Source organism: Coenobita brevimanus, chromosome 100 (assembly GCF_032717465.1).
Source record: "Coenobita brevimanus isolate Jiangsu-jjx chromosome 100, ASM3271746v2, whole genome shotgun sequence".
Classification (NCBI taxonomy): Eukaryota; Metazoa; Arthropoda; class Malacostraca; order Decapoda; family Coenobitidae; genus Coenobita; species Coenobita brevimanus.
In genome coordinates, this window is record NC_137053.1 from 55185162 (window position 1) to 55204724 (window position 19563).

Sequence of the window (19563 nt, forward strand, 5' to 3'; positions counted from 1 at the left end):
TTTTTTTTTTTTCAAACTTGGACTCCTCTTGCCAAGTGAGGAATGCAATTGGCTGAAGCGAGGGTGAAAATGGAAAAGCGCAACAGGTGAGAGAGAGAGAGAGAGAGAGAGAGAGAGAGAGAGAAGAGAAGAGATGGGAAGAAAGAGGCGAGATGAGAATAGAAGGAAAACGAAATAAATAAAAGAGAGATAGCCCGAACAAGTGAAACCAGGAACGAAATCGAGAAACGAAAACGAGAGACACAGCAAGGGGAGGGGGAACCAGCCTATGTTGACGCGCCACAAACACACCGCCCCAACATTGCATATTTGCTCCCTCAAACACGGCGGTCAAGGGCGAATCTGTGTTCCTGGTGTCATGTCCTGGCTTGTTAAATCTATGCCCTGCTTCTGTGTCAACCCTGATTTGTGGCACAGACTCCCGCATGTCTTTTATAACCAGACGATCATTTTTTGCCCCTTTCTACCCAGTTGATAGCCGAGTAGTCATAACGGAAGGCTGAGTTGAACAGTAACCAAGAAAACTCGCTCGTACCTCGTAAGAACCATCAAATTTAATTGAACCACGACTCTGCGTTAAGGCTGTGGGAGTGACTCAGATGTGTCAAATAAAAATATAATGCAGACGATAACTCCTCTTCAATCCCATGTCGTATTCTTCACTTCATTGTCCCTATCTCCAGGCGATTTTATTCAGCTTAAGAGAGAACTTTCGAGCCTGAGTGGGCAGATAGAACTTTCATAAACTCTTCAGTAAAAAAAGTGCTCTTTGCAATGAATAAAATCGCTTGTAGGTAGAAGTATAAACAAACAGTATACCTTACCTGATTCATGGAGTTATTTTTTTTTTTTTCGTTTTCTTCTTCTTCCTCCTCCTCCTCTTGACAGTACAAGATTAAACAAGACCTTACATCTGTCCAATTAATCTTACATGATGTAAGAACACTGAGGAGCAATTTTTTTCTCTCTCTTTCTCTGGTACGATTAAATTATATCTTGGTTTCTTCTTCTTCCTGACTCCCGACACTTACTCAGCTTAGGAGAGACCACGAGTAGTGACGACTTTTTCTCGGACGCCCAGATCGATAAATACTACCATGAGAGGAATATCTCTGTTTGATCGCTGGAAGATTAAAATAATAAAGTACTCGTACTGAAGGGAATGAACCCTCTTCAGAAGAAAGCAGAAATTATATATATATATATACTTACTAATTTACGAGCGAGCGAGCGCAGCAAGCGAAGCCAGCAAGCGTAGCGAGACCATGTTTACTTTGAGCTGAGAAATGAGCAGCCCGACACGACCCGGCCCGGCACGACACGACACGGCCCGACCGCGATGGTTTTCAGAGGCTAATAACTTTTCTACTATGTGAGACAGAGAAAAGATTCTTTCAGCAAGTAGCAGACACATTCAATAAATTTTGTTTTAGTTATATATTTACTCATGAGACCAAAGAAACTCCTTGGAATCTCGGCTTTCTAAGGGAATATACTGTGAAATCGATTTAAAGCACTATGAAAGTGACACATGTGAGGTATGAGTTGTTTTTAACTTTCAAATGTTGATTGTGTGTGTGTGTGTGTGTGTGTGTGTGAGAGAGAGAGAGAGAGAGAGAGAGAGAGAGAGAGAGAGAGAGAGAGAGAGAGAGAGAGAGAGAGAGAGAGAGAGAGAGAGAGAGAGAGAGAGAGAGAGAGAGAGAGAGAGAGAGAGAGTAAATATTTTAGCACAATTATTCCTCTGTTTCTGTTCAACTACCTCACCATAAATGTTGAAAGTTTACACCAAGATGAAATTATGACGATAGGCGTACGTGCAAACGCTGCTCGCTCGTCACGCGCTCACAAAGCACACTTTACTGGTTATGTAGATGGATAAATAGTTAGACAGATAGCTAGACAGACGGAGAGATAGATAGGCAGACTGATAGTGATAAAGCACAGCAGAGTAAAGTTTTTATTTTTCCAGCCTCGACTGCCTGTGTGTTCTCTAACCATCCGAGTGTCTGTCTGTCTGTCTGAAGCCTTCAGGGCTTTTGTTTAAACTTATATGGGTCTGAACGTTGATTCTGAAATATGAACTGCTGCATACAACTGAGGTAGTATTCTGCTGGGTAACATAAGGTTATTAAAAAGATACTGAATATGCAACACCGGGAAAGCAAACACATGGTCTGTAATGCTCCTGAGGTAATTATACGAGTATTTATTCATCTGATGAACTGCAACAGAATTAAATTTACTCATAGAATATTTCTTAAATCATGCGTAAATGTTGAGACAAAGGGCTTTTATTGTTACAGGCACAGACCAGTTACTGATGAATGAATATCGGTTCCAGCAGTCAACAGAAAATTACGCTGATGCGATAAAAGCCGGATTTTTTTTTTTTTTTTTTAGTTCATGTACGAGGCAATGAGAAAACCCTGGGGTAGAGACCATATATTTTTTAAAGTTTTATATTTTTCGGGTATTTGTGAAATGTGTACAAGTTTGCAACAGCACAATAAAACCTTGACTGATTATAATCTGTATATCAATCAGTATGTCTATCAACAGCCAGACACCTTATTAGAGGAAGGAGTGGCCACAAAATAATCGCCTCCATGTTACCTATTCCTCCACCATCAGGCTGCCCCATTTCCAACTCATAGCCACCCAACTCAAATAGCATCCCCCTCCCCTCCTTTTCTCACCCTACTAAACTGGATAGTAACTAAGCCTGCCTGTCTAACTTGTCTCATACAGTCTTTAATGGTGAAATTAAGCTCATCCCAGCATGAAGTAATGTAAATATAAAGCAATATAAGACAATATAATAGAACTTTAATTTTATCCTCCGCCCCTCACCGCTTCTAACCACAATCTTAGTAACTAAGCTTAGCCTCCTAACCTGTCTAATTAACCTTACCATATATCTTCACCGGCTCCAGAAAAAAGCAACTTCAATGTGAAGCAAAACAGTGATATTTTCTCTAAATTTTTTGCCCCAACATCTGACTTCCTCTGAATTCTGGCCCATCACAAAATCATTAACATAAGTTTATCTACCTGTCCAATCGTTTGTACCTAGTCTAATCTGACTCACTTCATGATAATGTATATAAATGACAAAATGATGCAATTCTCTCCATTTTTCCCAAATGAGAGTCATTCTTTGACTTCTGGCATACAGCAATATTATTAACTATATTTGTCAATCTACATGTCCAATCAAAATTAACAACACTTAACCCAAGGTAAACAAAGACAATCTAATATAATTTTCACCATGTCTCTCTTGCTTTTTTTTTCTTTTCTTTTTTTCCCTCAGTACGTGCTTACCTCTGAGTTCTGGTGCACCACAAAATTATAAACTACACCTGTCTGTCTACCTGTCCTATAAAAATTACCTAGACTCATTTCAAGGTTAACAAAACGACAAACTAATGTATTTCAATGTCATTCTCTCCTCTTTTCAAATACTCAACAAGTGACTACCCCTTACTTCTGGCACTCCACAAAATTATTAACTACATCTACCAAAGGTTATTAAAACGAAAAAATAATTCTCTCATTTTTTTCCTTTCTTGTTTCTTACTCATTACGTGCCTACCTCTTATTTCTGGCACACCACAAAATTATTGATTACGTCTGTCTACTTATCTGTCCAATCAAAATTACTTAGACACTTCAAGGTAAATAAAAAGAAAAACTAATGTAATTCTCTCCATTTTCTTTCCTTCTTTCCAACATTTTTACCTCAGTACGTGCCTACCACTGAGTAGCCTAGAGACACACAAGATCATTATTAACGGCACCTGTCAATCTACCTGTCCAATCAAAACTACCTAGACTCACTCCAAGGTAAATAAAAAGAGAATTTAGTATAATTCTTCATTATCTTTTTATTTTTTTCTCAGTATGTACCTACCGCTGAGTTCTGGCACACAACAAAATTATTAACTACACCTGTCAATCTGCCTGTCCTATCAAAATTACTTAGACTCATTTCAAGGTGAGTAAAATATAAACTAGTATAATTCTTCACGTTCTTTTTTTTTTTTTCTTTTTTTTTTTTACTCAATACGTGATTACCTCTTATTTCTGGCACACCACAAAATTATTAACTACACCCCTCAATCTACCTGTCCAATTAAACTTACCCATACTCACTCCAAGATAAATAAAAACACAAACTAATGTAATTCTCACCATTTTTTCCTCAGTACGTGGCCTACCTCTGACTTCTGGCACACCACAGAATTAGTAAGTAAGCCTAGCCGCCTAACCTGTCCAATCAACCTTACCTGATCTCATTAACGCACCTGCCCCAGTAACCTTAATGAACGCCAAACAAGGAGGAGGTGAGTTAGAGGTTAACGAAGCTGAGAACATGGGTAAGAGACTAAAAGACTGGAAGGAAATACGTAAGGAAGGGAGGGAGGGAAGGAGGGAATGAAGGGACGGAGGGTGGGGGGAAGGAAGGAAGGAAGAAGGGAAGGATGGAAGGAAGGAAGGGTGGAAGGAAGGAAGGACGGAAGAAGGGAAGAAAGGAATGGAGCGAAGGAAGGAGGGAAGTAAGGAAGGAAGACAATTACAGGAAGGAAGGAAGATAATTAGAGGCAGGTTTGTTTTGATTTAAATCACATGATTTAAATCATGTGATTTAAATCGATTTAAATAAGTGAAAATTCATTATTTAAATCAAAATGGATTTTTTTTTTTCATACAGTAAAAACAGTAAAAGGGATGATGATAGAAAATGTGATCGATGTGTACTGTACAGATGCATCAAGTCTGCTTGTCCTGTACTGTTCTTGTACTGATCCTGTATCAAGTAAGGCACCAGCGAACCACTGCCTACTGTCACACGGTAAATATTCAGAAGTTAAACACAGGAAAAAAGGCTCTCTTGTTGATAAAAACAATAATTGTGATGACGTTCAATGCTGACGTATGAGCTCAACTCTTCTTTGAATACACAGTAACATGATTTAATCTAATGATTATGATTCAGATTTGACGAACTATAAAAGAAAAGTTGGCAGTTTTCATCAGCATCTGACACACAGTGATGGCAGCAGCAGGAGTAACCTCCCACACACCAAGGAGTGCTGGCCTGTGGTGCATTGGCTTACTCCCACTTCCCATCAACATTTTGATTTTGTAAGCTTTTAAGTCTGTTTACTGAACTTTGATATATAATCATGCCTAATGGACGCATTGCATCAAGTGGGAGGAAAAATGACTCAGTATGGTACTCTCTTGATAGAATACATCAGGTCTTTTCAAACTGAATAGCTTACTCTTGGGTAAAAATGTATGATACCAAAATTTGGTGCCACTTAGCAATGGTAAAGGTTTAGTACAAGAAAATGTCTTCATACAAGTGAAAGAAATCGATTTAAATAGGAGTTCGATTTATTAAAAAAAAAATCGATTATTTTATTTAAAAAATACCGGGTAAGCGATTTTTTCCAATCCTGATTAGGGGAAGGAAGGAAGGAAGGAAAGGAGATAATTAAAGGAAGGTAGAAAAATAGGAATGACTGAAAGAAAGCAGACAGAAAAGAAGAAAGAAATGAAGCCAAGTAAGAACAAAACATAAGAAAATGGAAGTAGAAGCAAGAGAAAAGGGAAAATTTCGATAAATGGTCGAAACAGGGGAGTGTGTGAGTCGAACAGTATCTGTATTAGGAAATTTTCGCAAGTAAGGATTCGTAACTCTGCATAAATGTGTGTGTGTGTGTGTGTGTGTGTGTGTGTGTGTGTGTGTGTGTGTGTGTACCAGATACTATAAACGGCTGAGAATTGGAAGGGAGATAAAAAAAGAAGAGTAACTGTGAAGAATATATACTTTTTTTCCTCGGCACGAAAACTGGCAGGAAGAAAAGAAAAGCAGTGGGGAGTACGTAGAAAAAAACAGTACAAGAAATCGCAGACACATCACGAAAGACAAAGAATTAACATAAACGTAACGTAAATGGCAAAGAAACATAAGAAACATGGCATAATAAGCAAAGAAGTTGAATAGAACACAACAGGCAAATAAATAGATTACGGGAAAAAAATAAGAAACATGTGAGTGTAACTGGAGCAGTGCCATGAAACAAGACATTGACACAGAAATCGAAAATATTACAATAGAAAGGATTACAAAGAAAAAACTAGTTATTGCGAAGACATAAAATTACAAAAATTAGAAAGGATTACGTAGAAAAACTATTTATTACGAAGACATTATATTCGGCAGATTTCGATAACTGAGTGGGAAAAAATATAAAGAAAAACCAGTACGAACAAACTAGTATTAGAGCTGCCACAGATATCGAAAAATGACAAAGAAAAAATAAAATGAAAAGGCACTAAAATAAAAGAACACTTCTTTTTCGAGTCCTGCAGGAAAACTGGTAAAAACAAGTGTGTGTGTTAAGAGAGACTAGCACAAAAAAAAAAAAAAAAAAAAAAAAACCACAAATCTTATGAGAAAAGGGAGCATATAGCGAGGAAAGTATCATGGAAAACATAACAAGCAAACGTTTCGAAGAAGAAAAAATGAGGGACGGAGGAGCGCGTAGAGAAAAGCAAATTGAAACAGCGAGGAATGTGACAAGACACTAGAGCAAGCAAAACAATACAAATCACTTAACAAATAAATAAATAAATAAAAAATAAGGTTCATGAAATTAAAATGATGGAAAAAATACTCTCCTTTTTTCATTAAGGTCGAGAACGAATAAAAATAAGCTCGCAGAAATGTGTACACCCAGGGACAAAGCTTCGCTTACTATTCCGATGCGCCATCTTCACACTTAAGGCATGTCCGTCACTGTCTTCCCTCGCTTATTATATCAACGAGAATAATGTACGGCCAAAGAAGCATATAAATCTTTTCCTAGCTTGGGAACATTTTACACCTGAGAAGAGTGAGACGTACAAGAGGCGCAATATTAGGTGAACTTTTACCTCCAATTATGCATAATCAAGTTTCGAGAAATATCAGATGTAAAGAATTCGAGAAAGGAAATTGCATTATAGTTATTATAATCGGCCAGAGAATTCGCAGAGGGATGCATACAGTAGGGATAATATGCTCTGTCTGTCTATCTGTCTGTGCAGACCCATTCGCTGGGACCGCAAGGTCAGTGCTGTCTCTCTCTCTCTCTCTCTCTCTCTCTCTCTCTCTCTCTCTCTCTCTCTCTCGGCTCCCCGCCTTCAACAATGGCGTCTAATTATGGCTTCATCTTCACCCACTGGACCCAACCATTATACCATTAATTCACTTCATGTTAATTCTCTCTCTCTCTCTCTCTTTCTCTCTCTCTCTCTCTCTCTCTCTCTTTCTCTCTCTCTCTCTCTCTCTCTCTCTCTCTCTCCTCCAAATAACGCACTTGCAACATCTACTGTATTAAGATACTAAAACAACTCACGTGGTCTTATTTTTAAAGGAACAGGAGGTATAAAATAAGTTGTATTTATCTCCAAAGGATAAAAACTTTAAAATTAATAAGAAAATACTCTAAAGGAGAAGCCTGGACATTAAAGGAGGAGGAGAAAAGTGTGGGAGATGACGAAGAAGAAGCAGGAGGATCTTTTTTTTTTTTTTTTTTTGCCTATTAACTGCACGATGGTAATTCAAACAAACAGTAAATATATTCTATGCTCCAGTGTCTCCCAAGATGACCCGCAACCGTCGATCGTACATCCACGTCCCCAGTTGTACTGCTCAATGGACAGGGACATGAGTGATACAGAGTGAACCCCAAAATCTCGGGTGGGATATGAAAGATGGAAGAAGATAAGGAGATTATTGGAGGAGAGGTGAGATGGGCGAGATTGGCAAGGAGAATGGGAGGAAGGGAAGGATGAATGAGAGAAGAAATGATGAATGGGAGAAGGAGGGATGGATGGAAGGAGAAGGGATGGATGGGAGAAGAAAGAAGGATGGAAGGTGAAGGAAGGATGAGAAGAGAAGGAAGGATCGGAACAGGGGGAAAGATGGAAGGATGAGGAAAGATGGGAGGAGGGGGAAGAATGGAGGGAGAAAGAAGGATGGAAGGAGGGAGGATGGAAGGAATGGGAAGAATGGGAAAAGGGGGTGAAAGAATGACAGGAGGAGGGGAAGAATGGGAGGAGGAGGAAGAAGAATGGGAGGAGGAGGAAGGATGGGAGGAGGAGGAAGAATGGGAGAAGGAGGAAGAATGAGAGGAGAAGAAAGGTTGGGAGGAGGAGGAAGGAAAAATGGGAGGAGGAGGAAGAGTAAGGAAGAATGAGAGGATGAAGAATGGGAAAGGGAGGAAGAATGGGAGGAGGAGGAACGAGGAAGGATTGTTGGAAGGAAGAAGAATGGATGCGAGGAGGAAGTATTCATGGAAGGAAGGGTGGACGGGAGGAGGGAGGGTGGATACAAGAAGGGAGGATGGATGAGAGAGGGAAGGATCGATGGGAGAAGGAAAGATGAATGGGAGAAGGAAAGGGAGGGAGGAAGGGAGGGAGGGAGGACTGATGGGAAAGGGAGGAAAGTGGACGGATGGGAGAGGAGTAAGGAGGACGGAGGGGAGGAGGAAAGGAAGAGATAATGGGAGGGGGAGGGAGTGTGGGAAAGGGGAAGGGAGTATGAGGAAGGGAGAGGGGTTGAGTGGAAAGAAAGCTTCGGGAAGAGAGGGAAGGAGGGCGTACGGGGAAGAGAGAGGGAGGGAGGGTGGAGGACAATGGGATTGGAAGAGATGCGAAATATTCTGAAACTGATGCACATGACACCCGGGAACGATACTTGGAACCTATACTGGGGACGAGTAACTTCATTGAGGCGCAGGGACAGGGAGAGGGGACAGACTGTGGCTGTGTTATGAAGGGATAGAGCTTACAGGGGATGGACACACACACACACACACACACACACACACACACACTTTCAAAAACATCTGCATTGTACATTCTAGCCATCATTCTGAATCAGTATTTTCTCTCTTTTTCTTTAAATGACATTTTCGCGAGTTTATTTCACTCACTCACTTACATTTGTATCTCTGACTCTCGCCTTCTTATTCGGGTCTTCCTCGTTACCCAGAATCTTACACTTTGCCATCTTCTTTACTCAGCACGCTTCTCTTTTAGTTTCTGCCTTTACCCATTACTTTTCTCCCTCTCTTATTTTCATGTCTGATACTTGCCATCCTCTTCTGTTGTCCTCTTCTCCCACACTGTTATTCTTACATTTTACTTCCGCGGCCTATTTCACTAAGCCAATCTCTTGATATTTCTCCCACCCTCTTGCTCTTGCTGTCTTCCTCAATGCCCATCATTTATTAAACTCTTGCACTCATAAGTATTATTCGATAGACGTCATCCTTACTTACCATCTTTCGTGCCAAATCTCCTTGTCGAGCCAATATTTCTCATATCCAACAGTACCGCATGTCCCACTTGTGATCTTCCTCAACTCAACAAAATCTTCCTCCTTGCAACACACTGCTCTCCGGGCATACTTCCCATCCACAAATTTCCTTTTTTATTTTCCTTTTTAAACAGAAAATTCTCCCCCTCCCCCACTTACTCTAACCACGTTTGCCATCTTAGCTGATCTCTAAATCTAGCTCCCACATCTTACTCACCTGGCATGTTCCTCGTCCTGAATATTCCTCTTTCAGCCTCCTTCTTGGCTCGATACTTCTAACGATCACTTTATTATACGGCATTTACTACCCTTGCCATCTTCCTCAGTGTCCCTGACTCTAGCTTTCATATCTTGCTCTTGTGGCATATTATTCATCCAGAGTCTTCCTCTTTTTAACTTCTTCTTGACCCGGTACTTCCCACACCTACTTCCATTCATGTCTCTTACCCACGTCATCTTCCTCTTTAAGCCTTTCTCTCGGTATTTTTTTCTCTCTCACAACTGGCATCTCATACTCTGTCATTATAAGTATTCCTCTTCACCAGAATCTTACTCTACTTTTCTGGCATCTTCCTCGCACAGTATCCTCTCAGCCTCTCTCTTGACCCAGTACCTCTCACACCCTCTTACTTTCACATCTCTTACTCTTGCCGTTTTCCTCGGTCTTCCTCTTTACTCAGTTACCTTAAACATCCTCAATTCAAGCCTTTTCAAATATTCTCTCATTCTCTTACTCTAACAGCTGCCGTGTCTTACTTTGTATTTCTCTTCCCGGAATCTTACTCAAAGATCGTAATCTCAACTGACATTTTTCCGACTTGATACATCTCACATCTTCTTGCTGTTATTATATTTCTTGGTTCCCCCACGTTTCTCTGTGTTCATCTATATTCACAGTCTTACACCTATAACAATTAATTTAATCATTCTCTTTCAGATTCATCGTCTTCAGCCTTCTTCTTGATTCGATACTTCTCACACGATATCTTCTACTCTTGTAATCTTCCTCAACCGTTCTGAACTTTTTTTTTTTCCCGTATCTTACTCTCCTGGCATATTCTTCACACAGCGTCCTCCCATTTTTGTCGCCTCATTGACTCAGTTCGTATCTCACTTTCTTACCTTCATGAAATTTCTTACTCAATAAATATCTCAGTCTTCCTACCACGATATTTTTACATCCGCCAAGGAGTTTATTTTTTACCCCTCATTTTTTTTTTAGTCTGTTTATTTGTTTGTCTGTTTGTTAGCAGGATTACTCAATAAGTTATGAATGTATTTTGATGAAATTTTGTGGAAGGGTGGGCCATGGGTCAATGAAGAAATGATTTAATTTTGGGCCGGATCCAGATCCAGATCCGGAGCATCCCGCACAATACCTCCGAAAGTTCTTTATGAATTTCAATGGAATTTCCTGGAAAGGTGCGCCATGGACCAAGAAAAATTGATTAAATATTCTGGCGAATCCTGATCCGGATCCTATATCCATGGATCCGGATTCGAGATTACTCAAAAAGTTATGAACGGATTTTGATGAAATTTTGTGGAAGGGCGGGCCATGGGCCAAGGAAGAAATAATTAAATTTGGGGGCGGATCCGGATCCGGAGCATCCAGCACAATATCTCCAAAAGTTCTCAATAAATTTCAATGAAATTTTGCGGGCCATGGACCAAGAACGAATTGATTAAATTCTGGGGCGGATCCGGATCCGGGTCCTATATCCATGGATCCGGATCCAGCTTTTTCTAATGGCAGTGGCATTTCCGGAGGAATGCGCTCTCTGAGCTCCAGTTTACTCTTGTCATCTTTCTAGGGGTTTCTCTTTGAGAAAGCTCTTACTCTGAAGTATTACTCTCTTGAAATATTCCCAATTCTTCTTGACCCAGTAAATTCTCCTAGTCATTTCATGCTTATCTCCCACCCCCTACTCATATTAAATCTTCCCCTCTCTTCCCAGAATCCTGCTCTCGCGACATTTCACCCTGAAGGTCATCTCACCTTTCTCGGAATACTCCCCCATAAGGATACCTCTCACACCCACTTACGCTGACCGTATCTCTGACCAGACCTGTCGTTATTCAGTTTTCTGTATTTTCCCATTTTTCTTTTGGTATCTTTTTTTCTTAACTTTTTAGTACGTGCACATTTTATTGTCATTATCCCTCCCCCCCCCCTCTCTCTCTCCTTTATATCAAATTCTTGGTCAAAAATTAAGGATGAGCAATACTGTAAAATATTAAGGAGTAATGATCTTAAATTCTCAGAACAATGTAATCAGTCTGCGAAGATGACAAAAAGGTTGTTGGGATTCATCAGTAGAAACTACGACTTTAAAAAGCAGTGATTATTATCATTCGAGTTAATAAGAGCCTGGTGCAGCCACATCTATGGTTATGCAGTGCAATTATGGTCCCCTCATCTACGTAAAGACATTGCTAAACTAGAATCTGTACACAGCTGTGCATCAAAATTAATGTCTTCCATTCCTAACAAGCCATATCATGAGAGAGTAAGACCTGAACCTGTTTTTCTTGACAGTGCGCCAATTAAGAGGGAAGTTTCGTTTAGTTTCGTTTTTAAAGGCTCCAACATGCTTGCATGTGTCGGCCTTGGTCACCTAATGGCCGCTCTCCACGCTGCACGATCCATTGCAGCCTCCCTGTTCAGTCCCTTAACCCTAAGGTCACACCTAATGACCTCGTCCCATGTCTTTCTCGGTCTACCCCTCATAACCCCACCCCCAATATTAACACTTCTCACCTTCCTCACCCAATTATCATCCCCCATCCTCTCCACATGTCCACATTTTCTTAAAGAATTCAGCAACGTAAATATTACAGTTTTTCACCTTCTCTCAAGATTTGTCAACACAGGGGAATAGCCTCAAACTCAAAGAACAAAGAAAGAGCCTCGACAGCACTATTTTTTTTTTCTTTCACCAACGATGTAATCGAGGAGTGGAACACGCCGTCTGAAAATGTAGTTGAAAGTACCACCACAAACATTTTTAAAAACATGCAAGACAGCCACCTACCAGCAACATGCATATTCTAACCCCTGATTAAATGCATGCTAAGGAAGGACGATGGTATTGCGGTAGACCCTAAAACTCTTACCATGACCTAGAAAAAGTCTGTACAGGGAAGGATAGGGGTACAGTAGCAGTCCCTGACTCTTATGCCTAGCATTTGTACAGTACTTCTCTGATGTAGTCAAGCTAAGATGAAAATATTATGTTCGATCAGTATATTATAAACAAGTACAGAATATGCATGGCTAGCGTAAGTTCAGTCCTTATGTATTAACACGGAAAAACAATGAATATATTGCGTAAGTTTACTATAATCATATGGTTGTATGGTTATTACATTCCCTTTTTTTCTTTGTCCATTTTGACACTACTTTCTACCGATCACGTGAAATTTCATTATGGCTTTTAAATCCTGCAGGAACTACTTCTCAATCACTTTTCCGGTACGGCAAAAACAAGAAGGATTGAAGTGTGAGGGAGAGAACTTCCGTCAATGCTATCCCTGTCTCCTACTTGTGTCACTGGGTTTAATTTCTGGAGTTTTGGGCCAGACAATCTCGTATGGAAATGGTAACGTAAGGTTTGTGTAGCATGTGTATCTGTGTAAATAAGTAACACACACACAATTTCTCTCTCTCTCTCTCTCTCTCTCTCTCTCTCTCTCTCTCCATCTTACATGCATGATATTGTCTTCCCTCATCCCAACTTTAATAAAAATCTTACTCTTTTACCTCTCTGGGTCTTTGGTGTCTCTCATAACATCCTCTCTCTCTCTCTCTCTCTCTCTCTCTCTCTCACCCTAACCCAACTACACTCCTACACATTCACAAGCTTGCCCTTCAACACGCACTACCTTTCCAGACCCCCTACCCTTCCACACTCACTACCCATCCATACACCCCCTACCCTTCCACACACCCTCTACCCTTCCACACACATCCTACCCTTCCACACACACCCTAGCCTTCCACACACACCCTATCCTTCTATATATCCCTATCCTTTCACACATCCATACCCTTCCACACACACCCTACCCATGAAAACACTCCCTACCCGTCCACACACACCCAGTCCTTCCATACACACCCTACCCTTCCACACACACCCTACCCTTCCACCTACCCTTACCCTTCCACACACACGCCCTACCCTTCCACCTACCCCTACCCTTCCACACACACACCCTACCCTTCCACCTACCCCTACCCTTCCACTCACACGCCCTACCCTTCCACCTACCCCTACCCTTCCACACACACGCCCTACCCTTCCACACACACGCCCTACCCTTCCACCTACCCCTACCCTTCCACACACACGCCCTACCCTTCCACCTACCCCTACCCTTCCACACACACGCCCAACCCTTCCACCTACCCCTACCCTTCCACACACACGCCCTACCCTTCCACCTACCCCTACCCTTCCACACCCCAGGCACCTGACACTACACCTTTGACCTCATCGACCACTCCTCTCGCCCCATCTCCCTCCTTCCCCCCAACATTCTCTCTCTCTCTCTCTCTCTCTCTCTCTCTCTCTCTCTCTCTCTCTCTCAACTCGTATTGTCATTTCTCACACAATATTCCTTACGTCATTTCCTTTTCATTAATATTATTCATGTCTCTGTCTCCATTTACGGGATCACCAAAACATCAGCTCTCTCGGTCTCTCCTATGTTCAAAGTTTACTCTTTCATTTAGTTTTGCATTGACTTACAGATATGCATCAAATGTGTGGCCCAAATTCCACCTTTAACTCTATGTATAACTGGTACTTTTCGTGCTAAAACTTCGGAAAGGGCGTTAATATTGGCAATAATAGTACTAAAATCCAAAAAGTAGGTACTGTTATTTCTACATAGGATATTGCTTTGTGTGTACTTTGAAACGGGTGGTCCAAGGTGATGTAAATTTTGAGTCCAGTTTCATGTATGGAACACCACAGTAAGTGCAAATTCACCTTATTTCAGTCGAATCTCTAAGAAACCGCGAATTATCCAGCCTAACTCACCCGAATATCTCCCACCCCAGTCTTAACCTCTTGAATATTAGCCACTCTAACCTTGCCAACCTGAATATCAACTATCCCAACATTACCCACTTGAAGATCAGTCATCTGTCTTGCCCACTTGAAAATCTGTCACCCCAGTTTTACCCCCCCGAATATCAGCCACCCCAGTCTTTCCCACCTGAACATCAGCCACCTAAGTCTTACCTGCCTGAATATGAGCCACCCAAGTCTAACCAACTTGATCAGCCACACAAGTCTTATCCACCTAAAGATCAGCCTCCCCGGGCCTAAGTAAAGTGGCTGATCTAAAGACGATCCTATCTATCTATTTATCTGTCAGTCTACCCATCCATCTATCTATCTATCTATCTATCTATCTATCTGTCTGTCTGTTTGTGCTCGATGTTTCTCCCGGTCTTTAACGTTCATGACATTTTTTACTATTTTCCTTGACCATTCTCTTTCTCGAAATCTTTATTTTCCGGCAAAACCTGTTTTATCTGCTTCACTGAATGCTAAAAGGAGAGAGAGAGAGAGAGAGAGAGAGAGCAGCTTCCCTCCCTCAACCCCCCAGCCCACACACCTGTCCTAACCAGCTCGCCAGGTGTGTGTGAGGGGTGAACATGGCAACAGGGCTGAATACGCCACGCCCCACCATATTTAGACCATGTTTTGAGGGTGGGTGGGTGGGTGGGCGGTTGGGTGGGTGGGTTGAGAGAGGAGAGATGGGGAAAGGGAGAGACGTCTGAGCAAGCTACAACAGGCAAGACGACGACGATGAAAATGATAATGATGATGATAATGACGGTAATATGACGGTAATGATGATGATGATGGATTGAATTTCGGATGTGTTTAGCATAGAGGGTGGGGGTGTTGGGGATTGGCGGGGAAGGATAGATTTTATGTGAGGTTGATGATTTGGTGAACTAACTAAATAACACCACTTCTTCATCCCATCTTTCCACACACCAGCTTACCTCTACTCACATCACCTCATCCCATCTCACGACCCTCCATCTCACTTCTACTCACCTCACAGTTCTGCACTCCAAGAAACTCTCACCTCTATTCATCTCACGACACTCCACTTCACCACAAGGCATTTCATCTCTTTTCTCCTCACCTCGCAACACCCCACTTCACCACAAAGCTTCTCATCTCTTTTCACCTCACCTCGCAACCCCCCACTTCACCACTAATAATATCTGACCTTAAAAAGCCTCATCGTAACAATAATTCTCACTTCTACTCAATTCACAACACCACAACAACACGGAGCATCTCACCTCTTCTCACTTATCTCACCTCATTTTATACACCTTTCTTCACTACACGGCAGTTCACTTCTACTCACCATTCACAGGTGGTAGGTCAGGGCGCACATCATCCACGTACGTGATATAGTGCTGCCTACATCTTCCTTTGCCTGTATCATTTTTTTCTGTCTGTCCCCTTCTCTGCCTATATTCTCCTATTCGTCCTGTCGCCATTTATTACTCTTCTCTCCACTAAAGGTGTCCCTACACTGAGTGGCAAACTTATCACTTTCCTGCAACCCAGGAAACAATTTAAAGAGCTGGGTGGTAACCATATAACTTATTAAGGGAGGAGTAGACCGTACGATGATGTCCATGTTAAATAGATGGAGACGCAACTGCCGTGTCCATCCAGGAACCAAACCTACACACTCTTGCCCGCGTCTCGCTGTGACAAGGCGCTGTCTTCCACAAGGAAACATTGGTTCACTGCACGAAACGGCCCTGCAAGGGTGATTGCTTGCCTGCGAGTCGATAGGTTTGTTCGGCCGGAGAGACCGGAGTTAACAACTAACCATTCATATTTTATTGCAGTCTCATACTGCACTTACCCAACTATATTTTGCATCCCCTCCCTCACTGCCCCTTACCTCCCCTTCCTTCCTCTCATCTTAACACACAACCGCTCATCTCCGCCCACTTCATCTCTCACCTCACCACTCAGTAGCTCCACTTCACTTTTCTTTACTTCACCACGCAGCATCACACCTTCAGCCCCTAACCTCAGCGTAAAATTTCCTTCTTTTCTGCTTTCCTCTCTTTGTCTTAGACTGACAGAAAAATTACAGTATTTATAACATATCCTTTAACAGCCTCTAAAGGACCAATTGATCCGTTGCTGTTTGCTCTCCTTTGTACTCTCTTCCTTTTCCCTCCTCTCACTTTACGTCTCCTCTCCCATCACCTCATATCCCCTCATCTCCTCCCCTCACTTCATCTCATCCCACCTCCTCTCCTTCTCACCTCGCCTCATTTCATCTCCTCACTTTACCTCACTCCCTCCTCATCTCATCTCTTCATCTCCCCCTCCTCTCCTCTCCTCACCTCAGCTCCCCACCTCTCCTTCCCTCCTTACCTCACCTCACCTCATCTCCTTCTCATCTCATCTCTTCTCATCTCACCTCATCTTCCTCTCATTTCCCCTCATTTCCACTCCTCGCCTCATCTTACCTTATTTCCCCTCATCTCCTCTCCTGACCTCACCTCATTTTCCCTCATTTCACTTCCCCCTCATCTCCTCTTCTCCTCTCTCTTTATCTTTTCCACATCTTACTTCACCTCACCTCATCTCATATCATCTCCCACTCATCTCCTTTCCTCACCTCACCTCGTCTCCCCCATCTCCTCTCCTCACCCCACTCCACTACCCCCTCATCTCCATCCCTCCCTTCTCTTCACCTTATCTCATCTCATCCCATCCTCCTCTCCTCTCCTAACCTCACCTCACCTCATCGCTCTTCATCTCTTCTCCTCACCTTATCTCTTCCTCATCTCCTTTGATATCCATACTTCACTTCACGTCATCTCCCTCCGCTCCTCTCCTCACCTAATCCCCCACTTATCCCCCATACCCTCACCTAACTTACCCCCTCATCTCTTCTCCCTACCTCACCTCATCTTCCCTCACTTCCCCTCCCCTCCCCTCCTCTCCCCTCCCCTCCCCTCCCCCTCCCTCCATACACAGGAAGGCCCCCGTGTCCAAAACAGTGAATATAGCGTTAAAACACAGAAGTTAACTCTGTCGGGGCAAAAGTTAACATGAATTCCAACAATGGGGGGATGGGGGCTGTATCACCCTCTCTCTCTCTCTCTCTCTCTCTCTCTCTCTCTCTCTCTCTCTCTCTCTCTCTCTCTCTCTCAAATTACGATCATATATATTAAAGTTACTCTCTAAAATTAGGGCCATAAATACTGGTTGCCCATTTTTTATGACTACAGGTATGGAAGTTATCTCTTTTCTCTCTATACATCAATTTATCTACTTTAGCTATCTATCCCTCTATTTATCTGTTTATCCATCGACTTCACTATTTATCTATCTACCTATACCTTTATCTATCTACCTGTCTATCTGATGTTGAACGCCGTAATTCTGCTAAGTCAATTTTAACCAAGAGGAACATACATATCCCTCCTCAGTAACAATCCCGCTTTGCTCAAGAAATCACCCCACTCAAATTCCCGCAACTTTTCTATCTTGTACTTAATCTCCCGCCTTTCTCCTTCTAACGACCACATGCTCATATACTCTCCTAGTCAGTCTCTTAACATTCACTTTTTCCGTAAGGCCATCTCACAGTCTTTCTCTCTACTTCTTTTCCATATCGTCATTCCTTACATCACATATACACAACACGAATCGATTCATATCACTCCATTTGCACTACTGACGTAGTTTGTGTAGCTCTTATTCCTGCTTATATCCATCAATCATCGTCCACGTTTCACTACTATACGTTAATACTGTAGCTTATGTATCGTGCATTCGTATTTCTTGTCCTTTTTTTTTTTATATATGTGCGACTCTGGTCAAAGGCTTCAGGGCCTATGTCTCGGGAAAAGTAGCCTATCCTAAGGTCCAGTAGTCCTCTTACGCCTCCACATGTCACCACTTCGGCACTAACACCCACCATCCATATTGAATACATGCTAGGGCTGTCTCATACAGGACTGGTGTATTGGTATTAGCGGGGGTACTTTTACGACATGTCGGCGTTTCATCTGGTAGATCAGGAAAATCTGCTTTTTATGATATTCAAATCCTAAACTGTCCCCTGCCCCAGCCAGGATTCGAACCTGGGTCCATCAGAACTGCAAGCCGCCTCTCTACCGATTCAGCCACCGCCTTGCCCTCATTTCCCGTATAAATGACACCTCGTGGTCTAGAGGCTTCGTTTCACTAACCTGCAGTGACTCATACGGGGTAGAGTCCAAGAAGTGGTTGGAGTTTATGGCTCACGTATTCAATAAAGGGAAAATTAAGTGGGTCCCCCTCGCCTTATAAGCCTGGATAATGACTGGAAAAAGTGTTACGTGTTTTTTTTATGCCAACAAAAGGACGGCCTGATGAGTATCCTGCGGACACCTGTGTTGGCGAAGGATGCAGAGGTGATGGCAGATAAACAGTGAGATGCTGCTGACTTGGGTGGGGATATATGGTAGTGCATGCGTGTTAGGAGGGTTTATGCGAGCGAGTTGTAGAGAGGAGACCAAGAATAAGATGGAAGGACAGGGTGGAGAGGTATATGAGAGAGATGTGAATTGGAGAGAGGTCAGCCTGACGGTGGACAGCGTGACATGAAGACGATTCGTTGGTGCCGTCCTTTCCGAGATTAAGGCGTCTGACTAGGTAGACAGACAGATGCTTGCAAAACACTAAAAACTTATTGTAAGGAGGAGCAAGGTGTTGGTGTTTGAAACAGACTTATCTACGGACTACATGTATAACCTTTATGGGTCACATCCGGATGGAGCAACATAACCCACTAGACCACCAGGCGTCCAGTATGTGGTTATGCCGTTAGCATCCAACTTATCAATTGGCTTTCTGGAGAACAGACAACACTCTGGCTTGTAACTCAAGGTTGAATCACCTTGAATCAGCATTATATGGAGTGAGTGGATAGAGGATGCCCCCCTGCTACTACACAGGTGCCCCCACTTCTTCCTCGGCGATACATATTGCACATCGCACATTACACATTGATACTGTTTTCTATGTTATATCTTTAATAGCGACACCGCGTGCACTATAGTCGCGGCGCACTACTCTGAGGTTGTCATTATCGTACCCTGGCAACCTACCATTCAAAAGTGC